General features: G+C 45.7%; 1 protein-coding gene and 1 non-coding gene across 2 annotated transcripts in view; both read right to left on the reverse strand.

The window, feature by feature from the left end:
- LOC119183256 (Golgi-associated plant pathogenesis-related protein 1-like) overlaps positions 1–24,210 on the reverse strand; it is a 179,286-nt gene extending 155,076 nt beyond the window's left edge. Inside the window, exon 1 of the mRNA XM_075880411.1 lies at positions 24,000–24,210. The gene's annotated coding sequence lies outside the window, so the exon portion shown is untranslated. The remainder of the gene's footprint in view (positions 1–23,999) is intronic.
- Positions 8,804–8,876, reverse strand: TRNAR-CCG (transfer RNA arginine (anticodon CCG)). The gene has a single exon. It is a non-coding gene; the product is annotated as a tRNA-Arg (tRNA).
- Positions 24,211–25,029: the final 819 nt, after the last annotated feature.

Genomic DNA, 25,029 nt, shown 5'->3' on the forward strand with positions numbered 1-25,029 from the left:
GCCACAATCAGAAAATTTTTTCCAAGTGGTACGTTGACAGTCCGTTTAACGAAAATATAAAGACAAATCGTGACCATTGTGTAGAGACCAAGCCAACGTGTGCCCCCCCCCCCCCCGCCGCCGCGACAGTCTAGCGGCTTCGGTACTCGGATGCTGACCCGCAGGTCGCGGAATCGAATCCCGGCTGCGGCAGCCCCATTTTCGATGGAGGCGAAAATGCTGTAGGTCCGTATGTTAAGATATCGGTGCACGTAAAGAACCCCCGGTAATAGAAATATCCGAAGTCCTCCACTACAGCGTCTCTCATAATCATATAGTGGTTTTGGGACGTTAAACCACACATATATATCGATCATTTTATGAACGCTGAACTTGTAGTTCAGAGTTCATCGCAGTGTTTCCATATAGTCACAACGGCCGCCACTCGCAATGTCGCTACACGGCGAGCACTTCAAAACCCTATATTTTGAGAGTAGCGGCGCTTTCCATCACGCGTCCTTTGTGCCTCCTCGATTCTTTTCAAAATTTTACCCTCTCCTGGCTGGCGCGGTCACTTGCTCGCTGTAGCCGCATTAAAATCAATGCGCACGCTTGTTTATTCAGCTCCTTGCCGCATTATATGAGGTTCGTTCACTTGAAAAAAAAAAAAAACACCTGAATGAAAGTATATAATATGGTAGAACACAGTGGCTAATACATTTATAATGCGTTTTGATAAATACAAGTGGAAGCATTAAAAATTTCGGCAGTGCACGTATACCTGGGAATCGACGTTATGCGAAGCATGCAGAAGGAAGGTGACCGTGTTGCAATTTTTTTATTGAGCAACACGTCATGAAATGATGCTAAATATATGAACAAATGTTGCACACACAGACATACGTTTAAAAGTTGCATATGCTTATATAACCAGTTGTTGGCACTTGCGCAACGATGCCAGCTGGAACATGCGTATTAGCAACGCCAGAAGCTGATATGAAGCGCTGATGCTCGCGAAGATGCTGGCCCTGGACACTGCTACATAAATCAACTTTAGCGCATGGCAACTAACCACTATTGACGTTAACCTGACGTGACGGCTGTATCAAAGGAGTACGTCTCACGAATAGTCTATAGTGGCTAAGGTACTTGGCTGCTGATCCGCAGGCCGCGCGATCGAATCTCGGCTGCGGCGGCTGCATTTTCGAAGCCCGAGTGGGATTAATGCGGTGCCTGTATTCCGTCTCAATGAAACGACGAGATATTGCATTCCATTGACTTACTTCAGTCACCTAAAAATAAGAGAAAAAGGAGCTTACTGCTGATACAAAAGCTTCAAATACTATGGCACCTTATAATTACAGTTTAGACATACGCAAATGCACGAACATGCTTGTGCATACATACACCAAAAATACGTGCGCAAACTCATGTGCGAGCTAGTACGTGAATACACGCACAAGCGCACGCAGGCGCGAATTCAGACTTACGACAAACGAACGCACACGCAGGTATACACATACGCAAACATACCTGCGAGCGCACACGCACACACGGGCTTTAATAGATACTTACCCGACGAATGCACGCACATAAACATACACATAGGCTCGCACACGAACCCACACCAGCGCAAATGCTGACATAAACAATCGCAAGCTAACAGAGGCTCACAAGAGCCCACAGAAACGCACGCACACGCAGGTGCACATGTACACATACATAAATGAGCACGCGCACATCCGCACACACACATGCATTCATAACTAAGCTGCGAATCAAACACGTTAGCTTACAAAGTGAATATTTTGAAAAAACAAAAGTCACGCGCGAAAAGACAACAAAGCTTTGTCAACGCACAGAGAAAACAGCATAGCATAGTGACTTACTCAAAAAAGAAACCAAAACATATCCACGAAGAGAATGTTGATGAGTGGGGCAAAGTGTCAGTTCGTCCGTCCATTGATTCTTCTGTCCATCCGTCCGTTCACGTGTCTGTCCGTACATCCATTCGTGCGTCCATTCATGCATCCGTCCGGACGGACGAATGGACTCACGGACAGACGAAATCATGGACGGACAGACAGACGGACGGACGCATGGACAGGCTCACGGAAGGACGAATGGAAGCATGAACGGACGTGCAGACAGACGGAGGCACGGATGCACGAATGCAGGCATTGGACAGACAGGGCAAAGGATGGACGCACAAACGGACAGAAGCACAGAAGGACGAACGGAAGCACGAACCGACGAATGGATGGACGAACGGGTGCACGGACGGATGGACGGACGGACACATGGATGGATGCCTCGCCCCACTCATCATCATTGACTCCGTAGATATGCTGTGAAAACCACTAACGCCACCTAATTATATTATTCCCAAGGACATATACACACAACGCCATATATTGAGCAGCTCGTAAACTAGAGGCAGCTACATACTACTGCTACTACTACTACTACTACAGAGGAGAGAACGACCCACGGCCTAAGGAGCTTCACCCCTAAAAGCTAAATCCACATTTATATGTATTCGTTATGGAACTTACCGAACAGTCCGCTTATGCAATGAGCATCATAGTCTCCATACAACTTCATCTAGATACCCAGAAGGAAATTGCTAACAATTACCTCGCAAAGAACGACGTGCTTGGAAGGGATGAAGTTCTTTTTCTCAATGTTTTAATTGCACTGCTTCCCACGCACGCCATTTTTCTTGCCTCAGGGAATATAAATTCATTTTACTCCGTTGTCTGACTTGCTGCTGCACTGAAACACGCAACAGCCAAGTATCGCCACGAAGAACGAAGCTCAGAATTAAAACTCTGAAGCACACTCGGAGCGGGGAGCCTGGAGGGTTCGTGGCGTGCGCGGTGAATGAAAAGCACGCGAAGTTGGTTTGCGTGCTTGAGTTGACGTCAGGGTCACCTGACTAGCTGGTGGTGTACCCCCCAGACATTCAGCGCTGTGGATGGGTAAAAAAGACGAGGTCGACGGCACAGCGAGGGTGAGACGGCGTAGATCATGGAGTGTCGCTACTTTCCAAAATATAGGGATTTTACGAGCACTAATGTGGCGGTGCCCTCTGTGGCGCTAAGCAAATGGACCGCCACAACAATAGACGATGCACGCAGACACGCCGAAACCCTATAAGGTGCTTAGCTTCTAACAAATGTGAGCTACACCCACAGAATCAAGGCATGTCTGCCCGCTGTGAAAGACGATCGGGCTAGCGGTGTGCACTCTAAACGCAAGTGCTTTGAAAGAGGTGCGTATTGAGAGCTAAAGGTTCTTTCTTACTGCCCAAAGCGTTACGTTTAGTTGAGTAGCGATGTCAGAAACCCAGACTAAATTCACCAGTACGTTTAAGTTTCCGACCTGAAGCCAGTGACACAACGAGTGTCTGTTTTGGAGAACCAACTATCTCAAATTCTCGAGAAGGTTTTGACGTCACAGGACTATAAGCATCCGTGATTGGATAATTCTCTTTGGAAGTAGAGCGCTGAAGAATAGCTCACACGCAGCGCGGAAATTTCCGCCGGTCTGGATACACTTGCGCGACGCGTGCGTCTTTCAACCCTGATTTTTCAGTGCGCAGCGTTCTGAAAATTATGCATTATGAAATTGTTTCTCAGGAATCAAAAAAGTGACAAGAAAAATCGTGGTCCAAAAGAGGAAGTATAGCTTATTCTACTATAAAACTTCGCAAGTTCACCTTATACCACAGACGTGAATTCTTCGCAGATTTTTTCCAGAATTTTTCCAGATTTTTCCAGAATTCTTTCCAGGTAATGACAAGGACGCAGTTTTCGTAGACGCTGCTCGATACAAGCGCAAACGGGGATTTACCGCAGCCGTAATCGATAGCAACAAACGCTGTACGACATGCGCAACGATACGCACCACAAGTACCGAGACAGCGGAAGAGGTAGCCATAGCGCTCGCTGTAGCTCAGACAAACGCAACCGTGATAGTCAGTGACTCTCAAACGGCAGTGAGAAACTTTGCCAACGGCTGCATCTCCCCGGAGGCACTACGTATTCTCAAAGGAGGGTGTCGAACAAGCCCCAGAAATACATATATTATATGGACACCTGCTCATGCCATCGCGGGGGACAGCAACAACGGGGCTGTACATGACGCAGCTCGAGGGCTCACCGACCGAGCTGCCCTCTCAAGTGCCGCCCTAGCCTCCTCCGGTGGTTACGGCGTGGCAGACGAGTGGGAGTGGGAAGACAGAATGACCAGATACAAAGAAATTACAAAACATTATAGATTACAGAGGGGCATATTCCCGCCCCCTCACCCAAAATTAACAAAAAGACAGTCTGTCGAATGGCGGCAGTTACAAACTATAGGACATATCCGAATCCTGCACTATCGCACATTATATATCCTGGTGTATACAAAACGGACAGGTGCAAGCGTTGCGACTCCAGAGCCACTCTGGAGCATATATTATGGGAATGTAGAGGGATTAGTACTCATAACAAGTATGCGGCCTCTGCTGACAGCCTTCGCGCGCGCTGGGAAGCCGCAATGCTCAGTTCCGTCCTCGAAGACCAAATGTGGGCCGTCCAGCGGGCCGAGGAAGCCGCCAGGATTCAAGGACTCCTGGCCGTAACCTAGGCGGGGCCAATCGCCAACCCCATCTACTCGCCGGACTATGAATAAAGTTCTTTCCTCATCCTCCCCCCCCCCCCCCCCTTATACAAAATGCGTGCGCTGTCTGCTATGTGGATGTCTAGAAAACACTCGATGACCTGAGGTTGTCCTGAGAATGCCGTGCCCCCGTACGAAAGGACGACCTGAGGTCATCCTGAAATGAACATCGCCTGGTACTAATCCTGCCCGTTTGTCCAGCCCCAAATCATCCTCTTGTCCTCAGGACGGCATTAAGGGCTCTTATTAGTGTGCGTTCAGGTCGACCTTAGGGCAACATTCAAAGCTCTTTTTAGAATGTATTCAAAGCTTTTAAGACACAAGCCGTGCCCATTGGAAATGCGGTTTTTCAATATGAATGTTTTCTATAAACTAACACATATAAACATGCAGTGACATGCAAATCTTCCTTTAATAATATGAGTTTCAAACAACAAGTTCATGGAGCTTGACAAAATGAGGTTGTGATTGAGGCCTGTCATTGGAGGTCTCTAGAGATATTTTCTCCCTAGATATTCATATTTACCGCCGTATTGTAGTGAACAACTGGCCCTGCTACTCCATCATTGGCATTTGCGTTTGCAGAATTCCAACTCGTTGCTTAAATTCTGTAACATATGGCAATAACCGTGCAAGTGCTGATTTACAAGGAACTTTCCGTGCCTCTCAACAATCGTTACATGCCACCATCATTACAAAAGCTACCTTCTTTGCAAGTGACTGGAAAGCCCAAATGATTTTAAGACTGCTTTTATGCAACTACAAAGGTTGGTCTGCCAAACGCGCATGTACTCATACACTACACATAATCAGAGCGTCATGCACTCTTAAACCTGATAATCGTCGCAGCGACTATGCCGATCATATTTCACGTTCGGAACTGCAAATGGTAGTGTCGCACACGACGTGTGACAAACGAGTTCAGAAAAACTTCGGTGATCTTCCAACTATGGACAAACACGGGAACTGAACCCTTGCGTACTCCCATTAACAGCATGCCACGCAATGCACACCACGACATTGTCGCACGACACCATCTGCTTTCGCAGCGCTGGCTTACTCCTGCTGCCATGCCTAACCATGCATGCCTAGCCTAACCACGCTAGAGTACACTGTAACCACGCTGTTTTCTCTGAAGACGCCCGGTAAAGCGTTTCACTTGGATTGCTTAGACTTGAGGCTGTTTAGAGGGCTATTGTTCCCAAGGAGAAAAAATTCCGCCATATCCACGAAGTGAATGATGATGAGTGGGCGAAGCGCCGGAGGTAAACCTGGTAAACCATGAATCCTCTGTACATTTTGCACACTCGATTTTATTACATCGCTCCCCCTAGCGTACGTCGCCGCACTAAATCGAACGATTGCCTTCAACCAATGACACGCGCCATATGTGACATCATTCCTATTTTATAAGATCTCGCGTCTTTCATCAACTACAAGTACCGCTTTCTAGTTTATAACATCTTGCATCTTTTCATCATCAGCTATAAGTACCACCATCTAGTAAACACTACAAGAACTAAATGAGAGGTGGCTACATACAGGAGACGGTACCGCCATCTAGTGAACACTGCAAGAACTAAACTAGAGGTGGCTACATACAGGGGACGGTACCGCCATCTAGTGAACACTGCAAGAACTAAACTAGAAGTGGCTACATACAGGCTACAGGGGACGCACAGCCCACGCCCTAAGGAGCTTCGCCCCTAAAAAGAAAGGTAGTGTGTACTGGCCATAGAGTATGGCGCTGGCAGTGGGATTTCTGTAATTGCGACCGACGGATACCGTGTCGACTGGGCCGTTACCTGTTCACTGCCGACCACAGGGGTAATCGTTCGTGCTCATGTATGCGCAAAATACAAAAATTTTATACCATCACACTGGCGTCCATGAAAAGCATTTTCATGTATAACTGTCAGGTATAAAAAACGAACACGAAGAAACAATCATGCGATTAAGAGTTACGCTGGCGGCGTTGTCGATACATGTTCACGCGCTCGCGACGAGGTGCCACACGAAATTCATGCACAGCCTTTTTCTTAAGTATACAGTACGCTCTCAAAACGTCCTACAGTGGACGTTTTTCGGACGAACCTCGAAAAATACCTAAAAGTATGATTTCTGTATCATCCTGTGAAGGCGTTCCTGAAGGCGCACTGAAAACGTCACCTAATGTGTGGCGACGGGAGGAGGACGTCCGTATCATTTGAGGACGACCTCGAGTCGTCGGGTGTTGTCTGGGTGTATTCAACACGCTGGCCATGATGGTGCATTCCGAAACATTTCTTTGCTTGAGCTAATGCGTAACCTTACTTGAGGAACGTTTCAGGATTAAATGTCGCAAGGAGGAAAGCTGGTGAACCAATTTGGGAAAGGTTTCTTCCCTGCTTCTCCTGTAAAGAATGCATTCCAGGCATTCAATGGTTCAAGTGTATTCGTTTTAGACCTCAAGATGACGGCACAAAAAAAAAAAAAAGTCAACGTTGCGGCACCTATGCGCGCGGTTTCCTTGCACCTTGAATTTACCACAACGTCTTCGTGCACTGAGTGACCAGTCAATTTTAAACCTGTGCTTTTTATTCTTTGTATTTGTGCTCTGAAGCTTTGAAAGCAATGTATTTGGTATTTTGAGCTGCTACCAAAATTCATTTTCGAATTCCCAAAGACAAATCTTAGCAGGCGTGGTTGAAAAACACAGCTGATTTCAATAATTAAGACAGAACGTACCTTTATCATTTGTCTCCAATGTGAAATGGCTCAAAACGATATCTGATTTCGTCATTTATTTATAGCTGTCAGGCCTGTGGCCAAATACCAAGTGAAAGTTCGGATCACTCAATCAATCAATTAAAATCTTTTATTGTCACCATTTCATACAAAGGTGAAAAACGGAGAACTGGAGAAAAAGCCGGTAGTTCTTCGGCTTGACAAGGCTCCGGTCCCCCAGGCAGACAACGGTGAAGTTTGTTTCAAAACAATAGAAAAAAGCATGTTACAAAGTATAAAGCGTTAAAGCAATAATAACACTTTAACTGAACTATAAAATAAACATTGCGATGAAGGAAGAGAAATGTATAAATTAAAAACAACTATACAGCAACTACAAAGTACAACCGAGAAACACTTTTTTTATAACATAGAAAATTACTATAACAGCAGCATGCTATCAACAACCAGTGGGATTTTTTTTTTCTAATCCTATGTTAATGAGCCGTTGCAGGAACAGGTCCAACATTTTAGTTTTGTTTAGCGTTAACACATCAACCCTTTGTCAGTTGAAATGGTTAAGTAGGGAAGGCAGTGTATGACAAAGGCGCTGTTGTCCATAATTTCGAAGCGGTTGGTCGCGTCTGCATGGCTGCTGCCATCTTGGCTTGTAATGACAGTTGCTAGTGGTTCCTAGTGCATCAAGGGAAGGCATACGCCACAAATGCTAAGCAGAATAAACATGTCATGTATTGCTGTGACGTAAAGCGTAGCAAGCAAAAAGCAAAAGTCTCAACGTTACAATGTTCAGACGATTGCATGTAGAAGTAAGTTTTGTTGCGCAAGCAGGTGACTTTCTGCTTAACCAAGTTGTGAACAGCTTGTGTTGTATAGCCATGGCCGCTTCGCGGGCCTAATGGCGCTATTGCGTTGGCTGGTGAGGAGAAGGCCAGTTACGATTATGTGATTAAACATGGCTGTGCCCATGTGCTGCTGCGGGAAATCGTCAATGCATAGTCACCTTGGCTGTAGGTTGTCGTGATGCTTCGCCAACAACGTATCGGATGCAGGTAATTGCATGCTGCTTTCTAGAGTGTCATTTCTTAGATGGTTGGGGCCGTATTCCTAAAGAGGCTCACTGTACTTGCTCAGCATAAGGCCCCAATTCGAGACGCGCGCACACAAGTGTCGCTGGGAAGCTTTGCTCTGAACACACTGTTCATTGAAAGAAGCGGGAACAGGCCTTGCTGCGAAGCACTCGTTTGCTTGTACCGTGGCTGCCTTACGGTAATGAAAGCCGCCAAGAAAGCCTCAGCGAAGAACAAGGGACGGGTTTTGGGTAGTGTAACTACTTGTAAGGCTTCTTTCCGTAGGTAAGAATTGCTTCAGATTCCGGTCAATAATCTTAGATGTACAAAAGTGTATTGTACAGTAAAAAAAAAAAAAAAAGCGTCCACGACAGGACTCGAACCTGCAATCTTCTGATCCGGAATCAGACGCCTTATCCATTAGGCCACGCGGACTAGTGGAAGTTATGTGTTAGCATTATAACGTCGAGTTTGTTTATTATTCAATGTTCGCATGCCTTTGATAACAAACGAAATGAGCGTATTAAACACAGCCTTGTAAAGACGGTAATGTTCTGGCACTGGTTGTCATTTCATTGAAGAAACACGGTGTTTCCATTCAGCGCCATACCCACTAATAATTTCCGGCAGCGGTGATTGGGAAACATTCACCAACTTTTATTGATTCTTGATTTTTTTTTTTCGACTGGAAACCATCATCATGAGGGAGACCATAGTAGAGGTATAATCGCTAGAAAGGTTTTTCTAGTGTCTTGAATGAGGCGGCAAAGCTGAAAGAGTTTACGATACAGCCTCTAGAGGGCGCAACCGCTCGCCGGCGCGCGGCACGCGTCCGAGTCGGCGCTCTCAGGCGTTTCTCGTTTAAAACAAGCTATGTGGTAACGGTATAAAGTCGCTGCGCTCGTCACACAGGGCGCCGACAAATTATGAACGAAAGAAAAAAACTGATCTTCAGAGTATGCTGCCAGGTTATCTTCATCTTAACAGCACATACAAGTGGGATATATAGCCCGCACGGAACGAAGATGTAGGAGATTTCAGGCTTCAGCCCCCGTTGAACATTCTTTTCTGCACAGTTGCGTTTGAGTATAAATACATCAATATCCATATATATTCATAGCTCCTACATGAAAAATACAACAACATGATAGAAAGACGCCAGGATAAGTGTTTTGATGCAGAATTTGAGTGAACAGTAAAAAAAAAAAAAAAGAGAGACAGGTATACCTCAATGAAATAAACACAATACCATTAATAATTAATAAAAATGAGCGTCAGCAGACAATAAAATAAAATCCATGTACACATGAGGAATAGGTATTGGACATAATAGGAAGCTTCGACAAACGAAATAGATGTACTTACATTAACATAATAAAAAAGGAACAACAAAAAGTAAAAGCCAAGCAATAGCTGGATGCTAACTTTGATTTCGCAGTGCCCCTATTTGCAACGAGACTCTGCAAAAACAAAATAGAAAATCCAACAGGGCCCCCCCTCTCCCCTTCACCCCAGTGACGGCGGCTGTCCCACTCCCCTTCCACGTACGACCTAAGTTTCACATACTAGTCTTCAAAGAACTTTGTCGCTGCTTTTTTCTGCGTACTCAGAAGAGCACAATAAAGCGGATGCATTTCCCAAATTAACAATTGACACATACAACTCGGTTGAAAAAAATAAAGTGCGGCCTGGTAACTGCCTGTGTGTTTTTTTTTTCCTCATTGCTTTATCCGTTCGGCAGTTACAATGAGCATTCCAGCCTTTTCCAGCAGCTGAAACATCCACCTTGAAGGAGGGCGGAAGTTCATCGCAGCAACTTCCCTCCCTATTATTCTAATGTATGAGGCAGACTTAACGCCCTCCCCCATCCCCTCTTAGTGAGAGCGGCTGCCCCCCCCCTCTTCCACCTGCACATCATCATCATCATCATCATTATCAGCCTGACTACGTCCACTGCAGGACAAAGGCCTCTCCCATGTTCCGCCAGTTAACCCGGTCCTGTGCTTGCTGCTGCCAATTTATACCCGCAAACTTCTTATCTAATCTGCCCACCTAACCTTCTGTCTCACTATGACCCGCTTGACTTCTCTGGGAATCCAGTTACTTACCGTTAACGACCATCGGTTCTCCTGTCTACGTGCTACATGCCCGGCCCATGTCCATTTCCTCTTCTCGCTTTCAACTATGATATCCTTCACCCCAGTTTCTTTCCTAATGCACTCTGCTCTCTTCTTGTCTCTGAAGGTTACACCTACCATTTTCTTTTCCATTCCTCGCTGCGTCGTCCTCAATTTAATCTGAAACTTCTTTGTAAGTCTCCAGGTTTCTGCTCCGTAGCTACGTACCGGCAAGATACAGCTGTTATATACCTTCCTGTTGAGAAATAGTGGCAATCTACCTGTCATAATTTGAGAGTGCTTGCTGAATGTGCTGCACCCCATTCTTATTCTTCTAGTTACTTCAATCTCACGGTTCGGCTTTGCGGTTATTACCTGCCCTAAGTAGACATACTCTTTTACAACTTGAAGTGCACTATTGCCTATCTCGAAGCGCTGCTCTCTTCCGAGGTTGCTGTACATTAATTTCGTTTTCTGCAGATTAATTTTAAGACCCACCTTTCTGCTCTCCTTGTCTAACTCCGTAATCATGAGTTGCAATTCTTCCCCTGAGTTACTCAGCAATGCAATGTCATCGGCGAAGCGCAGGTTACTAAGGTACTCTCCATTAACTCTTATCCCTAACTGTTCCCATTCTAGGTGTGTGCAGGTACCACCTGCACACACCTAAGCAAATGACGCGCTGATTTTCAAGGAACTTTTTCGGAGCTGCTTTCTACGTGCATTGAGAGTACAATAAAGCGAGTATGTTTACCAAATTAACAGCAATCGGTACACACAGCTCTAAAAAAAGGTGCGTACTTTGTTGCATAATTTTTTTCGTTGGTACTTTATTGGTCTGACAGTTATTTATTTATTTATTTATTCCTTCAGGTACCTACAGCGACCAAGAGGCACTATTGTAGGGGGGGGGGGGACAAAAAAATAGTGCATTACAGGTGGTATACAACATCAAGAGTTAGCATAACAAGAGCAGCAATCTGTTTAATATTACAGATGACATGACAAATGTACATCCCAAACAGGTCACTCGAAAAATATATTGCGTCAAGCCTAGAACAGTACATTACTTGTTGACCATTCTAGCTTTTGTTAGCTGAAACATTCACATTTGTTGTTGGGGGGAAGGGGGAGGAAAGCACAGGTAAAACTGCATTGTGAGGCAGATGCCATCCCATATGAGAACGGAAGTTGCGAGCGTGGCAAAAATACGCCAAACTCCCAGTTCGTGCATCTGTAGAAGGCTATATGAATAGTAAAAATTATATTTATTTCCTTCTATCTCCGCCGCGAAGGTAATTAGCGATAATATCTGCGGTTAAAATAAGTGTTTCGGGAAGCAGTCTTGCGCAGGGACGCAGTTTCACTGCCGCCAGCTGCGCCCCGTCGTCAACCTCTCCAAGTCACTCGCCAGCGCGCCAGCAACAAACAGCGCCGCGTCGCGGTGCATAGAGCCCGGTTTCTCCGCCGCCGCTTGGGAATGCACCCGTTCACGACACTAGGATAATCTTTCTAGCCACTATAGTAGAGGTGTTTTTGAAACTTCGTTCTTCTGCTGTTCTTTAACGCGCAGTGACGTCGCACACTATACGGGCATCTACCTATTAGCCTCCATCGAAGTGCTACCACCACGACTGGGATCAAACCTCCTGCTTTCGGGTGGCCCGCAGCCGAGAGCCGTAACCGATACACCACCATGGTAGACTCCCTCGCTATTTTAACCGCGTATTAAAGTGGCCCAGTACCCCTCTCGCAAGTTGTCACAGAGTGACCTCCGTAGGAGAGCTTATTGCCTCGCTAATCGATTGCCGCAAAGATCCCTCGGATGCTTCAATAATCAGTGAAGTTTCGGGAATTTCTCGTATGCTTTGAAATCTCCCCATTTACTGTCGTGTAGACGAAAGCACTGCGAGCTCTGCAAGGAGGGACGACACGGTATTTAGAAGTCACGTCATCACCTTGAGAGCGTGGGACGAAATCCCTCTCTCCGTTATGATTCATGTGTGTGCTATATAATGAGACTATAATTATGTAATGTTAGCGGACTATGGATCTCGTAGCAAAGGAGTGCATCTGATCCAAACACCGCTGCTCTTGGTTTATGTCGGCTACTGCCAAATAGCATGCTGTCTGCTGTGTGACGCATAATAGCAGGCGCCGGCACCTACGAAGAGCGCGAGCACAAGCCTCTGTAGGATAAGAAGGTGCCTAAGAAAATGTCAACTAAGCGTTCTTAGGAAGTTTAAATTTAGACATCTTAGGCAAATCAAATTGGGGATCATTGGGAGAGTCCTGGTCTTAATACGGATAGATATGTATAAGCTTGTGATTACGACTAACTGGTTTACATATAGAGATATAATACCGATAAAATGTAATTTGTACTGAAAAATATTCTGTTTTGCATTGTTATAAACATCCTGTAGTGACGCTATTATATAAAAGCATCGTGCATGCTAACTCTGCTAACACATCTAACAGAGGGCGCTACTAAAGTGCATTTAGCCATTCATGCACACACAATGAGAAAATAAGCATTACCGGGCACTTAGGCACCGGTTCAGCCAATGGCAGCGTCGTTTCTCTCTTTGCGACTTCACAGGAATATCAACTCAGTGATAATTTTCGAGGGTGCCATAGCCCCCAAATTATTGTCCTATGCGTGTTTCGGCCTTGGACGCGATTCACCAGAATGCTATAGCATATACAGTTTCGCTGTAATAACAGCGGCAGCACGATAAGGCCGGTCGTCTGCGCGTGAATGCGATCCCTCAACATCCGCGAACATGTACGAACACACACGGGACTGCATGGGAAATGCATATCACATCAAGCGGCGGCATTACAACGGGGCTGCGAGACGTACGATTGGAAGAGGCCTCGCAGGAAACAAATGGTCCGAAACGCCATGTTTGTCGGGAAGAACCGCGGTGGAAATCTATGCGAGATGAGGAGGCGAAATGTAGGGCAACGGGAGGACAGGAAAGTCCTGGCGAGAAAAGGGGCTCGTTGTTTCGACGCTTACATCACTGCTCACGAGCAAGCGTCCGGTGTCAGCGCCCATGCGTCTCACCGAAGGCATGCCAGCGAAATGTCTCAAGCACATCCCGGCGCGGCGATGGTGGCTATAAAGCGTCTTCGAAGCACTTCTGGTAAATAACCTCGGCGCGTGGCGGCGGTAGTCCACTCTATATCCCCCTTTTTCGCACTCGTGCCCGTTGAAGGAGCGCCAGCGAGAAACAACAGCAACAGCGGCGGCGAACATGAGGCGACCTTTTCGCGTGTTGGCTTTGTTAACTCCCGGTCTACTTTCAGGCCCCTCACGTCCCACAGTCGTTTGGGGTGGAATGAAAAATCGCGGCGGAAGTTCGCTGCAGTGATATTTCCGGAAAGAAAGTTCGCAAAATAAGGGCAGAACTTTCCGCTTTGTAATGGATAAAAGACAAACAAACAAACTCCTTCCGACTTACCGTCTAGAGCATTTTTTTTTTCTTCTTTCTACAAAACCAGCTCGAAAAATTATGGCACCAAACATACCGTGCGGGTCGGCTATATAACTTTCGTTCAGCTTTTATTTGCCCCACGAACTTCCGTGGCACCATTTTTTCTTAAAAGAAGTGTTCCTCTCGAGGGAAGATGATGGAACTACGGAAATGAACAACAGCCAGCTTCTAGGATCCCTTTGTTTATTGTTTTATTTACTTATTTGGGGGGAGGGGGGAGAGTAGAGGTTGAAAGCATTCATTCGGCAGAGTGTGAGAGCGTCTATCGGCTAATGTAATGCCAAGTTTTCTGGGTCGCAGCATAGCACGTAGTCGCCCCTTCCCCTTGTTTTGCTTCGAAAGACAAAGCACACGTCCCATGAGAAGAGTGCAGGTGCTTGGCAAATTTTACCGCACTCAGTATTCCCAATGTGAGCTACACGGCTCGCTGGACGCCTTCTTTCTGTTCTCACCAAACCGCCGTTTTTGTTTTCCTTGTTTTCCCTCTGTTCTTTCCCGATTGCTGCATGGCCATTGTTTACAGCTCGAGAAACGCCTGTGACTGCGACCTAGAACTTTCTGCTACGCGTTATTGTTTTCTTGTGACCCTCGGGTCGACTTTTGTTACCGTCGTGATCTACAAAATAGACGACGGATACCCGAATTCAGGCTGAGCATTTCAGTTTTTTTTTTTTCGTTTACCCTTCTACGAACTTATACGCGGCTTCTGAATGGAGTACATCCCGTGCATTATTCATGCACAGCGCAGATGTGTAATTATGACGTCAGGCGCAACGGCTGAACAAAAGCGGGTGCTTTCACTTTTATCCTTACTTGACATCAATTAAAAAATAAGCAGGGTAGTTATTGGGGAAGTATGCATCCGGTGTATATGGAATTCATTCGGAGTATATTTACTATACCTTTTTTAGTGCTATAGTATACGTTACCATAGGGGTTCACAAACGATGTGTGCATGCATGCATATACAAAAAAAAGAAAAAAAAGGCTGGCAAAGGAGCCACAGTGTGGATGTAGTTCGTTTAGCGTATCTGCACTGCTGTGTGCACGTTAAATGTCAGAGTGCACCCTATAGCGTTTTTGCGCGTCATTCGTCTCCGTAATTTGCGCATTCGAAATATTGAGGCAACGTATATCAGTGACATTATTCTGCGAAACATTTACTTGATAAGCGTGTTCAACTCGGTAACAGCAGCCATCACAAACATTCACAACGCTGTTTGGGCGAGAATGCTATAGCAGCGGCGCCTCGTGGCGTTCTCCACGCAAACTTACCGTGCTTTCGCACCCTTAGCATGTGCGGCTCAAAACGGTTCTCTGTGGATCACGTGACATCCAATACAGCAGCTGCCTCAAAACTCCGGACACACATTCATGAAGCCGCTCACTATAGCCTTGTGAGCTCGCCAGGGGCGTAGGCAGACACTTTTTCTTTTCATGCACCTCCTCGGTGGGTGTCAATCGAGTGTAATTTTTGGCTCCGTATGCCATGGTAAAAAAACCCGAGTGGGTAGGAAGGGCATGGGCCTGGTGTGCCAACTCTCTTGATATGTCAATGGGGCTCGCCCTCGCACGCTGGCTTCTCGTCACGCCCAGCTTCGACGAAACTTTAACTGGCCAGCGCATGAGCAATCGTATCATGGACAACACGACGACAGCAAAAACGTACGTTTAGGGCCCACGTAATTGCAATCGCAATAATAAAAAAGAAGAGAGAGAACACGCGGAAAGTTTGCCCTAAGTCGCGCAAAGCTTGACACTGCGAAGCACGGGTCCTTTGCCGCTAGGTGGCAACCCATTTCTCTACTTTTCTTCATTCTTTCAATGAGCTGAGCGGCCTTTTTGGTTTCATTCAGTTTTCTCTTTATTTTCCCCTCGTCTCTTTCTCTCTTTCTGTGTCTTTTTTCATTGTTTATTTTTATTTATTCCTTTCTCTCTTTAACTCTCTCTTTTTCTTTCCTATCTTTGTCTCACTCTCTCTTTATTTCTCGCTTACGTCGATCCTCTTTGAATCCATCTTTTTCTCTGTCTCTATTACTTTCTCTCTAATTCTCTCACTCTCCATATTATACTATACTATACTTATATTATATTATACTTTACTCTCTCCCCTCCCACTTTTCAACCTCCTTTCTTTCACATTTTTCCTCCTCAACCCACACTCCTTTTTTTACCCCTTGCTATATGATACTACTCAAGGCCGCGCTGTAGGCTCTGCCATCGCGCCTGAATATCCGAGTGGTTAAATAAAAAATTACGCCATATCCACGAAGTGAATGATGATGAGTGGGCGAAGCGCCGGAGGTAAACCTGGTAAACCACGAATCCTCTGTACATTTTGCCCACTCGATTTTATTACATCGCTCCCCCTAGCGTACGTCGCCGCACTAAATTGAACGATTGCCTTCAACCAATGACACGCGCCATATGTGACATCATTCCTATTTTATAAGATCTCGCGTCTTTCATCAACTACAAGTACCGCTTTCTAGTTTATAACATCTTGCATCTTTTCATCATCAGCTACAAGTACCACCATCTAGTAAACACTACAAGAACTAAACGAGAGGTGGCTACATACAGGAGACGGTACCGCCATCTAGTGAACACTGCAAGAACTAAACTAGAGGTGGCTACATACAGTGGACGGTACCGCCATCTAGTGAACACTGCAAGAACTAAACTAGAGGTGGCTACATACAGGCTACAGGGGACGCACAGCCCACGCCCTAAGGAGCTTCGCCCCTAAAAAAACTAACTGAATAGCCGAGTGGTTAAAACGCTCGCCTTCAGATCGCGAGTACGAGTGCTGAAATCCTGCCACCTCGCAAAGAATTTTTTTTCGCAGAGGTGTTCTCGTTTTTTATATCTTTTTTGTCACTATCTTTGTTTATTCACCCTCCTCTTCAATCACGCGCCTAACTGTCCCCACGGTTCAACCACCACGCACCACGCTCGTGGTTTGTGAAACCCCTAACCTTTCTTTGCTGTAAATATGTGTAAATAGTGCCATAAACCTGTTTGTTTTTGTATCCTCTTCTTGTCAGCGTTCATTTCCTCCATCCGGTTACACCACGCTACCACAAGAGACCGGGTAGACCCCCATTCGCAACAACCGATGGCAGCGGTGGGATGACATCAGCAACTTCCTCTTTCCGAACCTTAACAAGGCACAGTTCTCAATTCTACAGAAAAACAAAACGCCTAGTTATTCACTGTTTCACCAGAAACATCTTCGATGGTGCTCTCGTTATTTATTTCAAGTGTGATGCAAGCAAAAAGCGAACGCTGGCAACACAACGGCGTTTGAAGCGAGCGTGTGTTATGCATACGCGCTCTACAGCAAGATTCGACGAGTCCGTGCCGCGACGTCATGCAGTTCTCCCACCAGGCGGCACCACTCCACCTCCTTGGGGCTAATAGCGCAACCCACTCGGTGACGCCAGACGTGACGTCATGGCCAACTTCGCAGCGCCAGGCGCAGACATGGGGACACCGAAGAAGGTTCGCACTGCAGGCGATGATAAAGCCGTTTACCGGGAATCGCGGCGTGCTGGCCCGTGAGACTGCTGCACTCGACCCGTGTAAACAGCCGAAAGGGTGAGAGGTGACTGTACCGGATTTGACGGAAACTTGGCATCGCTTGGAATTTCTTGGAATAAATTAGCAAAAGTACATATATCATAGCCACCTGTAGCACAGCGAGTGCGCGAAAAAGAAGTCTTCATCCTTTTGTATACGTGGATGGCCTTGGTAAGCGCAGACAGTACTACTATGGTTAGGGAAGCACGACAACACATACCACGTATACAAACTGATATAACAAGCAAGCGAGAAAGAAAAAAAAATGAAGATAATGGGAATAAAGATGGATAGAAAAAGACTGCAAAAGAGAAGAAGGAAGAAAGAGAGCTGAAAAGAAAGAAAAAGCCCAAGAAACAGAGAGAAGGCTACTGCACCACCCTTCCTTTGCACCACAAGGGCGAAGTTGCCTTAATTTTTGTCCAACAATGTTTTTTTTTTTTTCACCTAATGCTTGCTTCGTTGCGAAAGTATTCACAGAAGTATCCAAAATGGGTTCTGTGAGATTATTTAGCAGGTAAAAGACGAAGCACATGAGGAGCTAGCCGGCGTTTCTTCACCGAGCACGAAAGAGAGGCGCACTCGGTAGGGAGAGACACCATAGCTCCCCCTCCCCAATGGAGCTTCGCTGGAAACAAATTCAAGGTGAAAGGAATACCAGGCAGACATCGTGATGACGTTCATCCCTGTTGGAAGTGCCATGCCGACCGATGGCGTTGTTTCCTTCGTTATAGATTGCCACAAGCGGAATGAAAGCGATTTTGCGAGATGATCACACGTGACACCAGAATAAGAACATCTCTTCACAAAGTACTGTTCAAATTTACGAGCTCAGATCAGTCATGCTGCGAATTCGTAATAACGTACTTCAAGGAGAAGTGCATTGTTCCTTCGTCTTAATGACCGGAATATGGGAAAATAATTTGGAATACGTGACGTCACACTGATGCTTATTAAGGCGCTGCGGGGTTGGCGCGAAATTCGAGAAAGGGAAGTGGTTCTGCCGGCGCAAATGCAGTATACTCTACACAAGGCGTTAATGCTTGTTTCCTTAACTTTTTTCTCTTAAAACAAAAACAAAACAGTTTCCAAATAGAATTTTGGGCTACTGTTTACACAGCACCAATGAAAGTGCAGCCGCACTATCAGTAAAGATTGATTGATATGTGAGGTTTAACGTCCCAAAACCACTATATGATTATGAGAGACGCCGTAGTGGAGGGCTCCGGAAATTTAGACCACCTGGGGTTCTTTAACGTGCACCCAAATCTGAGCACACGGGCCTACAACATTTCCGCCTCCATCGGAAATGCAGCCGCCGCAGCCGGGATACGAACCCGCGCCCTACGGGTCAGCAGCCGAGTACCTTAGCCACTAGACCACCGCTGCGGGGCATCAGTAAAGAAAGAAACGAGGACGAAATAATGAACACATTGAACGTGTACAGCGCAAAGGAGCGGAGAGCAGGTCGACGGCTGGACGCTAGCTTCAAGTAATTGAATTTCCACAGCATTACCCCTTGTAAATGTAATCACTACCCACAGTTCGCGCGTAAAGAACAATCGATTACTGAAGTTTTTTTTTTTTTTTACAGATACCTTGTCCAATAATATATACAAACTGGCTGAGAGGTTTACAGCTATAGTGCCGAAGGCCTGCTGAGGGGACCAAACGCTATTTGCAATATATATATATATATATATATATATATATATATATATATATATATATATATATATATATATATATATATATATATATATATAGGTCACGTTGAAATGAGAAAAAATAATGAAAAGAACAAGAAGCCGATTTGAGGCTTCTAGATTAAAAAAAAAACAATGAGAAAAATCACCCAACACTCATTCTTTTTCTCTTTTCTTTGAGAAAAAATTATATGGTTAATATAGTTTTTCAGGTTATTATACCATCGAGTAGTTTAGTGTTGCTAAAACAAATTATTTTTGGTTATCTTTTTTTTACGCCCCATTCGCACCATTCGTTACTTTCCTTCCGTAATAACGCTACGTACGTAACGTCGAGAAAAAAAAGAAGAGAAAACTAGCTAAAGAAGAAAATAAATATTTGGAATCAATTGCCCGATGAGCTTCTCTCTTCCGGCCAGTCAAAATGGCTAGCCTCATCAAATTCGCGCCACAGCGGAAGCTATATATCGGCCGCGCCATCTACGTGGAGACAAAACGTCGCCTCGGCTAATGCGTTTCGCGAAGGGTGTCGCGACGCCAAGACGCGCCGTCTCTCTCTGTATAGGCATCCATGTGCGCTGGAAAGGACCACTGTGCTTAGGGAAGCAGAGTAAAGGAGGGATAAAGTTAAAAGAAAGAGGGAGAGACTCCCAGAATGATGGCTGACAGTGTGGCAACACGCCCCTCATCTCGCTGCTCCAGAATCCGCCGCATATCATCCGCGTCGAGACAGGAGTCTTACATAAGTGAAGGAGAAAAAAACAACAACAATAAAGCAAGAGAAGAACTTTAAAATTACAAAAAATAGCAAAGAAAGAACAACTGTTGTGGAAGGAATGTGAAATGAGACGAATCGTATAGCCCTGCAGAACATATAGAAATGGAGCAGCCGAGATGCTATAATTTTCGACCTCTCCACAGAAGCCAGTTAGAAGAGAACAGCAACGCAGTAAAAGTTGAAAATCTCCAGAAATATATAGTATATAACGTTTACAATCATTATATCATATTTTTATTGGCATTCTGTGCCTTCTTTTTCTGATATCAGTTTGATTAATTGGATGGTAGTGTTGTTTCATAGGCTGGCAGTAGATATCTGCGTTTTTGCTTGAAAAGAACAAAAAGAATTATCGAAGGAAGGAAGGAAGGAAGGAAGGAAGGAAGGAAGGAAGGAAGGAAGGAAGGAAGGAAGGAAGGAAGGAAGGAAGGAAGGAAGGAAGGAAGGAAGGAAGGAAGGAAGGAAGGAAGGAAAATAGGAGGAAAAGAACGGCAGGGAGGTTAACCAGTTTATAGGCAGCCACTTTGCTACCCTGCGCATGTGAGGGTTATGGGGGAGATGATAGACAGAGAGGAGAGAGGGAAGAGAGATAAACACAGCACATTAAGCAGCACACGGGCGCACACTCAGTCACAGTAAAAAAATTATCCATGTGCGCCATGTGGCAAGTGAAGTAAACAAAGGTGGAAGATAGGAGAGTATCAGCGAGAATGACTGTAGCTATTACGCTTTTATTATTTTTTTAAAACGCAACGCATGAAGAATCATGAGCAGAGGCTCCTTATGGGTGTGATGAAATATCGGGGGGGGGGGGGGGGAGACAAAAGTTACCTCCACGCTCATAGTTTCTTTGTGCTTTTCGTATGTTTTTCCTCTGACAAGAAAAGTGCGTAAATCTGCCATTCGCTTTGTTTGTCATCTGAACCGCCGAGTGTATAGCCGTGATTTATCGCAGTGTTGTTTCCTTTTCGTCCCCTTTTTTACCAATCCACCACCCCATTTGCACTCGCTTCTGCTGGCCGCCCCTTAGCGTAAGCGTCCGGTGTACGGGTGTTATAGTGGTCGGCTCCTTCGCTCTGGACTGGTTGCCGCTCATTATATATAGACCGGTCGTTCTCCTATGGAGGCAGCGAATCGCAGCTTTCGGAGGAGACTGAGGCAGAAAGCGAGAATGTGTAGGCAGATTGGATGACGGCTCTTAAAGCCCAGCTAAACTGCAGCTTGAAATTTCGAACACACGAAGACTAAAGCCATTAACGGTGACGATCTTATAGGATGGCTCCTACTTAATCTTAGAGATTGGTCTAGAATTGGGCTACTGAACTTTTAGTCATCTCTCAAACCAAAAAAAAATATATTCTTGTTGTTATTATCGTTGTTATACTGTTGTTAGACAAGCGTACACAAATAGAGAGAAAACAAACCAGCCGCGATGGTCTGTCTAGTGGTTAAGGCGCTCGGCTGCTAATTTGGAGGCGGAGGGATCAAATCCCGGCTGCGACGGCTGCATTTTCGAGTGAGGCCAAAATGCTTGAGGCCCGTGTACTTATAATTAGGCGCACGTTAAAGAACACCAGGTGGTTGATATTCCCGAAGTCCTCCAATACGGCGTTTCTAATAATAATATCGTGGTTTTGTGCCATTAAACCGCCACAATAATTATTCAATAGACAAAAAACAAAAACAAAAAAGAAGAGTGAAGAGGAACAGTGCAGGCTGACATTGCCACAGGGAGGGATGCAAAGCTTGCATTTTCTACGAATCAGAAGGAATAAAAATCAAAATTGAATATATAGCAAGGAAGGATTGATTGATTGATTTGTGGGGTTTAACGTCCCAAAACCACCATTTGATTATGAAAGACGCCGTGGTGGAGGGCTCCGGAAATTTTGACCACCTGGGGTTCTTTAACATGCACCCAAATCTGAGTACACGGGCCTACAACATTTCCGCCTCCATCGGAAATGCAGCCGCCACAGCCGGGATTTGATCCCGCGACCTGCGGGTCAGCAGCCGAGTACCTTAGCCACTAGACCACCGTGACGGGGCATAGCAAGGAAGGAAGTTTCAGTAATATATAGAACAAAATGGCAGGTCACAAGGACTAAACTAAGCAAGTGAGAATAAAGAAGAGTGCTTCAATAGAAAAAAGTGTGTACGTGCTGAAGACCGCATAAAAAAAAAAACCGCGCAGTGTTTCGCAGTATTACACACTCTTTCGCCCCTTCAGGATTCCTGTGTGCAGCACGCAGCTCCTGAATATTTATATATTCCGCAAGAACGACCTCTTGCTCAGCAAGCCTAGCGTTCCAGCCGTTTTACGCAAGCACTCCAGGCGGAGAAAGGGCGGCATCTGCCTCGTAAACACGCGTGGGGGGTGTCAGCTGTATACTTCACAATGGCAGTACACGGGCCCGTCCATGTACGAAAGAAGGGCAATTTTAAGGGCTCGTATGTTTTTTTTTTTCATTTCTGTTAGACACACTATAATATATAACATACAAGGAAGCCAAGTATAAGGGATGTTTGTTTGTAGCAATGTTTTGTTGTGATGGTGCAGAAAGTGAAGTGGACGAAAAGTTGACTTACCGCTGGCAGAGACTGTGGCGTCTCTCATAATCATATAGTGGTTTTGGGACGTTAAACCCCACATATCAATCAATGGCAGAGACTGAACCTGCGACCTTTAAATAACGCATCCGATGCTACGTACGAAAAAACTCATTGGGCTGCTTGATTGACGCTTCATGCAAAAGTCTGAGGCACAGTCGGAGGTGGAAAACGAATATTTGCCTCTTACACTCACTTTTTTTTTTCGTCTTGGTCTGCCGTCTTGAATTTCGGTTAACTATATGGACTGCAGCCATAGTTTTACCGCCACCTCTACCAGGGGAAGCCTGAGCAACAGTGGACATGGTGCGCGGATTTTCGCTGCCACGTCTGCCAGAATCACCGATCTTCCTTCCACGGAGAGGGAGAGCTTGCTTGTCGTCTCCGAAGTCTTATACTGTACTATGAGGGGCGTGTGAATGCATTTGTAATCGTCGCAGCCGGGACAGGCGCGATCGCCATGAAGAATAGGCGATTAAATCCTGTTCCTGACACCAAACAATACTGAAGAGCAAAGTAAAGTATTGGTTTATGATGTGTAGACCTCTCTACGCAGTCCTCATTATTTTGGGGTATAAAAAAATGCATAGTAGATCCCTGTAGTCGGAGTAATTTTTCTTCAACGACAGTTAATTTTTTGACACTATCAAAAAGGACAAGTGATTTGTCGACTTCTTTTTTAGCGAACTTCTTTCTCTATTTACTCTCGTCCCCCACTGCCAATAAAAGAGGAAAGAAAAAGAGGAAAATAAACCTTTTTCTCTTTTTCTTTTCTTCTCCTTTTTGTGTACAATGCTTTTTGATTAAGTAGACTGCACCCACTGCCGCAGACAGTGTATCGTCGAATGCGGTAATTACTCGCCATATGTGTCCTGCCCGAAAATTCAATGCGGTCCGCAACGTTCACCAATATTGAAAGTGGATAGTAACATCGCAGCTGCCACAAGCGGCACATAATATAGAACTAACTAGTGCTCATGTCCACTACGGCGCACTTCGGCAGTTTAAAAGCTGTTCACCTGTGTATCCTTTCATTTTGGCAACCGCGTAATGAATAGTAATTTACGCCTGCCTCTTTCATCTGCTTTTCTTTCATTCAGTTTTCATTTGGTTAGCTTTGTTGTTTCCTTGTTTGTTAATTTTTTCCACCAATTTTCATTTCCCTTTATTCCCGCATTGTTGAGCCACCCGTATTTTCGAAAATCCATGGCACAGCCGTCGAGCTAACGAGCCGCGCGAGAGAGAGAGGGTCGCCAACTCACACAACGCAGCAGCAGCGACAGCAGAGTCGCGTGTCTCCATGGATCCTCCTCCCTGACGCCCTGGAATCCGTCGTGCTTTCCAGCCGGCGTGACGACCACGATCCACCCGGCAGGGAGCCCGAACCCGGCGCGCACGGGCCCCGGGCTGATGCTCTCGCGCCGCTGTTCGCCGACACCGGGCCCCCACCAAGCCGGGTCCTCCTCGCGAGGCGCCGGCAACAACTGCGGCGCGCGGACATCGAGGAGCCGCGCTCAGCACCACGTGGTGCGGACCTCTCTCTCTCTGCTCACTATTACTCACACTCTCTCACTCTATTACCACACACGCGCACTTCGCGCGCGCGCGCCCTTCTTTTACGCGTTGTCCCACCCGAGCCACGGTGTGACACAAAGTCAAGGGCGTGACAGAAAAATCATCGGAATTGCACTTGAATATCCGAGCCGCTGCTGGTTGCAGCTTTACTGCGAGCGCGAGGGAGCACTGTAAAAGGCCGCTAAGAAAGTCTAACGTGGCGTTTCTAAGTCTAACCTGTCCCCTTCATTCGGAGAAATGAATTTTGTCGCAGGCAGAAATATACAGTTGCCTAGGGAACTGGAGAAATGATAAACAAAGACCTGACAACGTGTCTGCCCCTCCATAAGCCCATGAATCCCACCAATGGGACAAAATGCTAATGTTGCAATTGACTGATTCTAAACAGTGCAATCGATCTGTCTAAAAAAGAAGCACAAGTGAAAGACCGTGGAAATCTAGACCATAAATACGAGAGAAAGCAGAATAATTGGCAGGATTAGCCCAGGAAATGGCGTCAAGAAATTAATTTACGCCATTATCAATAGGCACCAAGTTTCGTGAACATAAAAAAGCTAACATTTCATACCATTAAAAACCAAGTTCACATTTGCTCAATAGTAAGTAAATGCAAGCGTACACTTTATTTTAAAATGCAATATCAGCCACTCTTCTCTGTTAGAGCACATATTAAGGGACGTTCACTGCGAAAAATTGGAATCTGGAGCGTGTGTAATA

Source organism: Rhipicephalus microplus, chromosome X, assembly GCF_043290135.1.
Source record: "Rhipicephalus microplus isolate Deutch F79 chromosome X, USDA_Rmic, whole genome shotgun sequence".
Lineage (NCBI taxonomy): Eukaryota > Metazoa > Arthropoda > Arachnida > Ixodida > Ixodidae > Rhipicephalus > Rhipicephalus microplus.